Consider the following 6,632-nt stretch of genomic DNA (forward strand, 5'->3'; position numbering starts at 1 on the left):
TATGCATACCGAACCAAAAGCACTGTATCGAACGGTTCAATATCGATACGAGTATCGTTGCACCCCTAGTGGGAACCATGCATGTAGAGACCATCCGTTCACCTTTTCTACGTTGCACAAAGACACGGCAGGTGGAATCAAAGATCTCAAATTGGACTCATCAGACCAAAGCACAGATTTAATGTTATTAGTAGAGATGTGTCTGCTACTAGAACTTTGTGTGGTATTTTTCTGCAATTTGATGATGACTCAGATGAATTCATCCTCAGCAGCAGAGATGACTTGGTTTTTCTTTCCTGGGTGGTCCTCATGTGAGCCAGTTTCATCGTAGCGCTTGATGGTTTTTGCTATTACACTTGGTACGCATTCAAAGTTTTAGTAATTTTCCAGACTAACTGACCTTCAGTTCTTAACCCTGTAAGAACCAACCCATCAAAAAATAGCCAGAAAATTCAGATTTTTTTGCAAGTGAGATATTTATTAAACCTCATAACAAAACGCCCTTGTTTTTGCTGTATCATGTTGTGTATGATATATATTTATTATATATTCATTATATATGTTTTGTATCATATTTGATACATTGGGTGTTTTTGGCAACTTTTTGTTAACAAAAATGTTAATATTAGACAAAAGCTTTGTCCATAATATTTTGAAATTATGGCAAGTATTGATCATGTTGATGAAATAGAGGTCTCAGAAACCCATGTATCAAATATGATACAAAGAGCGTTATAGGGTTAAAGTAATGAAGTGCTCTAATTTCTCAAGCTGATTGGTTCTTACCATAATATGGATTCTAACAGTTGTCAAATGGGGCTGTCAGTTGTGTACCAACCTGAGTTCTGCACAACACAACTGATGGTCCCAACCACATTAAGAAGCCAAGAAATTCCACAAATGAACTCTGACAAGAAAAAAAAAATTCAGCGAGAGGTGGCCAATTATAAAGAAATAGTAGTGTAACATATAATACACTACTAGAATTCAGATTGGCGACCAATCCAGGGTATATCCTTCCTCTCGTTCTGTGACAGCTGGGACGGACTCCAGCTCCTCAGTCACACTGGATAAGTGAAAGAAAATAGATGGATGAATATATGAAATATATTTTATATTTAATTAAATGTATTTTGTATGTATGTGGTTAAAAATGATGACTTAAATACTGCACTCTGTTTGTGTGGGTTATAAAGATAATGTATTATTATTATTATTATTACAAAAATAAATAGTCTGTAGAATAAAAATAAAGTCTGGCATAAAATAACTCACCTATGCTTCTTCACATATCAGTGACGTTGGTGTCAGGAGTGTTGGTATGGAGAGGTCGGAGTGCGACAGCTGAGCTTGAGCCAGAGGCCTGATCTGTTTGGCCTGGTCGGGAGATGGAAAAAGTGTTTTAGCATACATATGTACAGAGGGTCTGCCTGCACTAATTACATGTTGGCTAAAAAACTACAAAACATTGTTTTATGTTAGAAGTTAAGCTAACTAACACTAGGAGAATCTTTCATGGAGACTTTCTATGAATGTAATTTTTACGTGTGTCACTTTTCTTTTTTGAAACACAGACTTTACTTTTAACAAAGCTAGTGTCTCTTTCTCTTGCAGAGGTACAGCTCTAGAGCTCAGTCAGCTAGGAGCGCTTACACCTGGAGCAAACCAAATCATGAAATAAGGAGGGGGGAGGAAGGGTCAGATGCTGACTTGATTTTATCCTTTGTTGCCAAACAGAAAACAAAACTAATGCTAGAAAACATACATGTTTATAAGTACCTTGTGAAGCAAACATTACTTTATGGTGATAAGTTATTAATTTTCATGGTAATAACAACAACAACAACAACAATAATAATAATAATAATAATAATAATAATAATAACAACAACAACAACAACAACTAATTGAATGTTACTCATGGGGCTTTAGAATCATCACCTTCCTCCCCTGCACCCCTGCCAGCACATGTGCGCACACCAAAGCATAAAGCACAATCAATCATTTCTCATTATCACTTAAAGTAATATACAATACAGGCATCAATGTCAGATAAACATGCAGTGTAATCTTAACATTCCAATCATACTTTTTGTGTGTGAAATACATGACATGTATAAATGAAATGTAAAGACAAAAACAAGTTGTAAATTGTAATTTATGAATCATTGTTAATATTTCTACTGCATACAGGTTAAAGTGAACAGGTACCTGGGGGAACACATGGACCAGAGTCACTTTCTGAAGGAGTACTGGATTGCTCTTGTTCAAGAGATGTATTTATGATGCATTTTATGATCAGGAAGACCAAAGTCAAGACCAAGACCAAGGCAAGCCCAGCCCACTAAAACAAAGAACAGTGATAAACAATGGGAAAAAACAAAACATTTATAATCAAACCTGTCATAAATGTTGTATTACCACAGGAAACAAATTACCTCATTTCACATATCACATTCTCACCACACCACTTTAAAAAAAAACGAGTTTACTTACCTGAGAGAGAAAGTACCAGTCCTGAGATTTGTTCAGTCTATCCTGATATGAGGTACCATTTTCTGGTTCACACCACTTCAGTGGGGCAGCTTTGTCAGCAGTTACATACCTGCCTGACCAGTCAGTCATTCCACAAGAAAAGTAGCTGCCATCAAAGAGCATCAAGATCATCCACACAAATGCAGGGACGCAGCAGTGAAAGAATCGCTTTGCATTGTCTGTGTCACGTGAGCACTTCAGTTCTTGCATTGAAGCCATCAGCACATAAGCCAAGATTCCAGGAATGATGAAAAATGTAGCCACAAACCACCATTCAAGTATGTCCCTTTACAGGGGCACTCAAACTCTGTCTGCACTAACCTTTCCAAGACCGTCAAAATAAGGGCAAACACAACATTTGATGCAAGTGGGCCATTTTGAAATTCTCTTTTCACTCTTTCCAGCCATTCTTGTTTTCCTTTTTTATTCGCTTCTGCAGGTATAGACAAAACCAAAGATTAAAAGTCAGAGAGATAATAATTTGATAAATCTAAAGATACTTTTTCTGTGATATATTAATGCTAATCATAAATAATAATCCCCAGACTGTAATGCTCATTAGACATGAATTACAAGTTAATCTCAATATTAACCTGATGATGGAAAAAGCATGTGTACACTACATACACTAAAAAACACTACAGGAGTCATGTAAAATCCAGTTAATTTAATTTTGAAAAAAAAAAACTGGAGGAAGAGGCGGGTGCTCGAGAAGAGAAATGAAAAAACACTGGGGAGGGTGTTAAATAAATGACACTGTACTTAGATATTTCTATTCCATTTCTCTGTTTACCAAATCCTCAAAAACCCCACTAGAAATGCTTTACATAAATAGACATGAACTAATTGTACAGAGAGCAAATATTGGGATTTCACTGGCACTGACAAGATTAGACATGAAACAAATTAACTGGCATTTTTCTTTCAAATAAGACCTGTTGCCACTAATCAATCCAGTTCTTGTGTAATTATCACAATATGTTCTTTCTTTCAGAGGAAATTATAGAGCCTTTCCATCTACTTCCTTTTCTTAAGAAATGGCTTCTTCATGGCCACCCTTCTACTGAGACCATTACTGATGAGGCTTCAGACAATATTATGGTTTAACTGAAGGGCACACTACATCTTTCAGGTCCCATGTGAGGTTGTTGCTCGATTTCTTCCATGACGTTCAGATACTGCCGTAGGAGGTTTCTTTAAGCCTACTACTTCTTTGTCATCCACATGTCCAGTTTTTTCAAAGTTACTTAGAAGTCCTGAAAAATTCTCCAGTAAAAGTTGAAGTACTGAGTCAACCTCTACTCAAGTAGAAATTGAAAAAGTACAGGCTCGGAAATGTACTCAAAGTAAGAAAGTAAAATGTAGCTCTTTGGAGGATGTTTCTAACAGCGATTTTTGTGCAAAGATAATGGAATATTGTGATAGAATAAGTAAATAATATTAGTAGCTGGGAAGACAAAATTCCTTCAATCTAAATATTAATTCTAATAAAGTTACTCAGCTTGAATCAGTAAAGTAGACCATGAGCAGAAAAAATAAATTTTATTCCCCACCACCTCATGTTGCCACATTTAGTCACATATGTCTTGATGCATGCTCAATCATCCAGGTAAGTAAATCCCAAAATGGTTGATGCTGTTCATCTGGACGTAGGCGTTTTGTGGGAGATGGCGAAAGAGGCCCCTTCCTAGATTCAGAGATGGTCTTTCCCTTTTCACGTTCTTTCACATCTTACAATGCGTGATTGCAGCCATTCCCCAACTCTCTGTGAATGGTACTCATGGACATTGATCAGTGGTCTTTGATCAGTGGGTTTTAGTCAGTTGTTGTTGATTCAATGGTCATGAGAATTTGCATAATTAAGATTAAGGAACTGTCCTCCCAGCCCATCTTTCCTTCAGTGGGCTGGTTCAGTCATTATGCAAATTACTGTTTATAAGATTGGGGAAACCTGCAGTCAGCTGAGACTGAAGAAGTCACTTGGATGAGTGACGAAACGTTTCTCCCACAGAAAATGCTACATCCAGATGAACAGAATCACTCTTTTGAATGTCAAATTTACAGACCCAACACCCGATTTAAAAACTTGAGGACTTACATGTAAGCTTTACATTTCCAGTTTACCAAACACGACTGAGCAGTCATTACCTTTAAATCTCTTCTTCCTCTCCTGTCTTTCCTACAGCTTTCTCCCTCTCTGAGTGAAGTAAGCTTTCTTTCTTTTTTTCTCTCCCTGTTGAAATAAAGCAGCTGGACCATAAGCTAGCAGAACACTGTGCAAAAACCTGCACAAACAGTTTGTGTTTGCTGAAGTTTGTGAGCTGATAGAAACGTTTTCATTTGAAACACTTAAGAAAAAAGAACATTTACTCCCTCTATGATCCACTCGCTCTTGCGCATTGGGCATGGAGCCAATTCAGTTGATTACGCTTCGATTTCAACCAACTAGACGTGGAAATAGTGATTATTTACTTTTTGTGAAAAAGTTAAAGATGAGTGTCGTTAAATTACCGTGCCAGTTTGTGGGTTACAACAGAAAACGATACAATTATTCTCCAAAAGTTGATTCTGTTCATCTGGACGTAGCGTTTTCTGGGAGAAACGTTTCGTCACTCATCCAAATAAAGAAGTCATTTGGATGAGTGACGAAACATTTCTCCCAGAAAACGCTACGTCCAGATGAACAGAATCAACTTTTGGAGATTTATTTTCCTGGATGATTGAGAATGCATCAAGATGTGATACAATTATTGTTCCCACGTGGTATCGAACAGGATTATTTCAACACACCGAGGACGTTTTGACGAACGATATAATACTTTCTCAACATGTAAACGGCTCTGTGTTTATTTCCAGACGTCCTATAAAAATACAACTTGCTCTGATTGTTGCACATTGCTAAAAGTTATATCTGCTGGAAACAAAAATACACCTTTCTGAGTAGCCTACATCTTTGAAAACAATTGTTTATTTTATTCTTGTAAAACACACTTCTGTATCTGAACGACAAGAATGTGGGATATTGTTTGTCCGTGATTTGGATGGGGGAACAGATTGTGGTAGGGTCAGCCTGATATGTTCTGTAAGGAATAACTACCCTGGCACAACACCGGCACAACCGCAGCTTATGGACTTCTAAAAAAGCAAAAGCAAAAAAAACAGCAACCCATTTTAAACCCTGAGTATGACACTCCTGTGCCCATTCTGAAAATGTAAGGAGCAGAAATTAGATATTTGTTTTAAAATACCGTGAAGAAAAGTAAAACATTGTCAGAAAAATAAATACTCAAAGTACAGATATCTAAAAATTATACTTAAGTACAGTAACAAAGTATTTGTACTTGATTACTTCTGAACTTGGTACTCTCAGTTCACGTCAGTTCATGAGCAGTAAAACAGACATAGGGCTTTGTAAAAAATATTTTACAAACCCTAACCCTAATATAATATATTACAAATGATTCTTTTTCAACAATTTTGTATATTACTGATTCTGATTTACATTTTGATTTCTGAAGAAAATTATATACATTACACTTTTCTGCTTTGTAAATCCTTTTGATGTACCAACTGTATTATAAATAAAATATATAATAAAATAAACTGCACCAACCTCTAAACATTTGATCCATTCCAAATATACTCTACTACTTCTTACACGCTCTACCCTGTGAGCACCGACAAAGTATACAACAACTGAAACTGAGTTTCAGTTTCTCATCTTAACTATAATGGGACACGCCTCTTTTCCTCTGTTTGTAGTTTGCTTCTTTCTAGTTTTATATTTATTTAGCATTGAGAAACTTTCTCTATGTATTGTCAAAGTGAGCATGAAAGGCTAATTAAAAGTATGTAGCCCTCGTCTAAAAAAACTGACAGACTTAACAAAGTCTGTGAAGCTGGATTTAAGAAATAAGTGCTTAAAGTTTTTAGAACATGTTTAGCCACATCTTGTATATATAAATATGTACAGTGCTCGGCATAAATGAGTACAGCCCACCGGCGTTCACCAGTGCTGCCCCTGAGCCTTTTCAAAGTCCGGTGTCACATCACAAAACTTGCATATCTATGCTGCCAGACAATACCCCATCAGCCTT

The 6,632-nt window shown here is 36.5% G+C and overlaps 1 long non-coding RNA gene across 1 annotated transcript; it reads right to left on the reverse strand.

The window, feature by feature from the left end:
- Nucleotides 1–476: 476 nt before the first annotated feature.
- On the reverse strand, nt 477–6,404 carry LOC120747371. The gene is made up of 5 exons (XR_005699107.1): nt 6,149–6,404; nt 2,497–2,968; nt 2,212–2,344; nt 1,276–1,377; nt 477–1,066 (listed from the first exon to the last, which is right to left on the reverse strand). It is a non-coding gene; the product is annotated as an uncharacterized LOC120747371 (long non-coding RNA).
- Between the last annotated feature and the right edge of the window lie 228 nt (nt 6,405–6,632).

The sequence above is a fragment of the Simochromis diagramma genome, unplaced genomic scaffold, assembly GCF_900408965.1.
Source record: "Simochromis diagramma unplaced genomic scaffold, fSimDia1.1 OVJJ01000596.1, whole genome shotgun sequence".
Lineage (NCBI taxonomy): Eukaryota > Metazoa > Chordata > Actinopteri > Cichliformes > Cichlidae > Simochromis > Simochromis diagramma.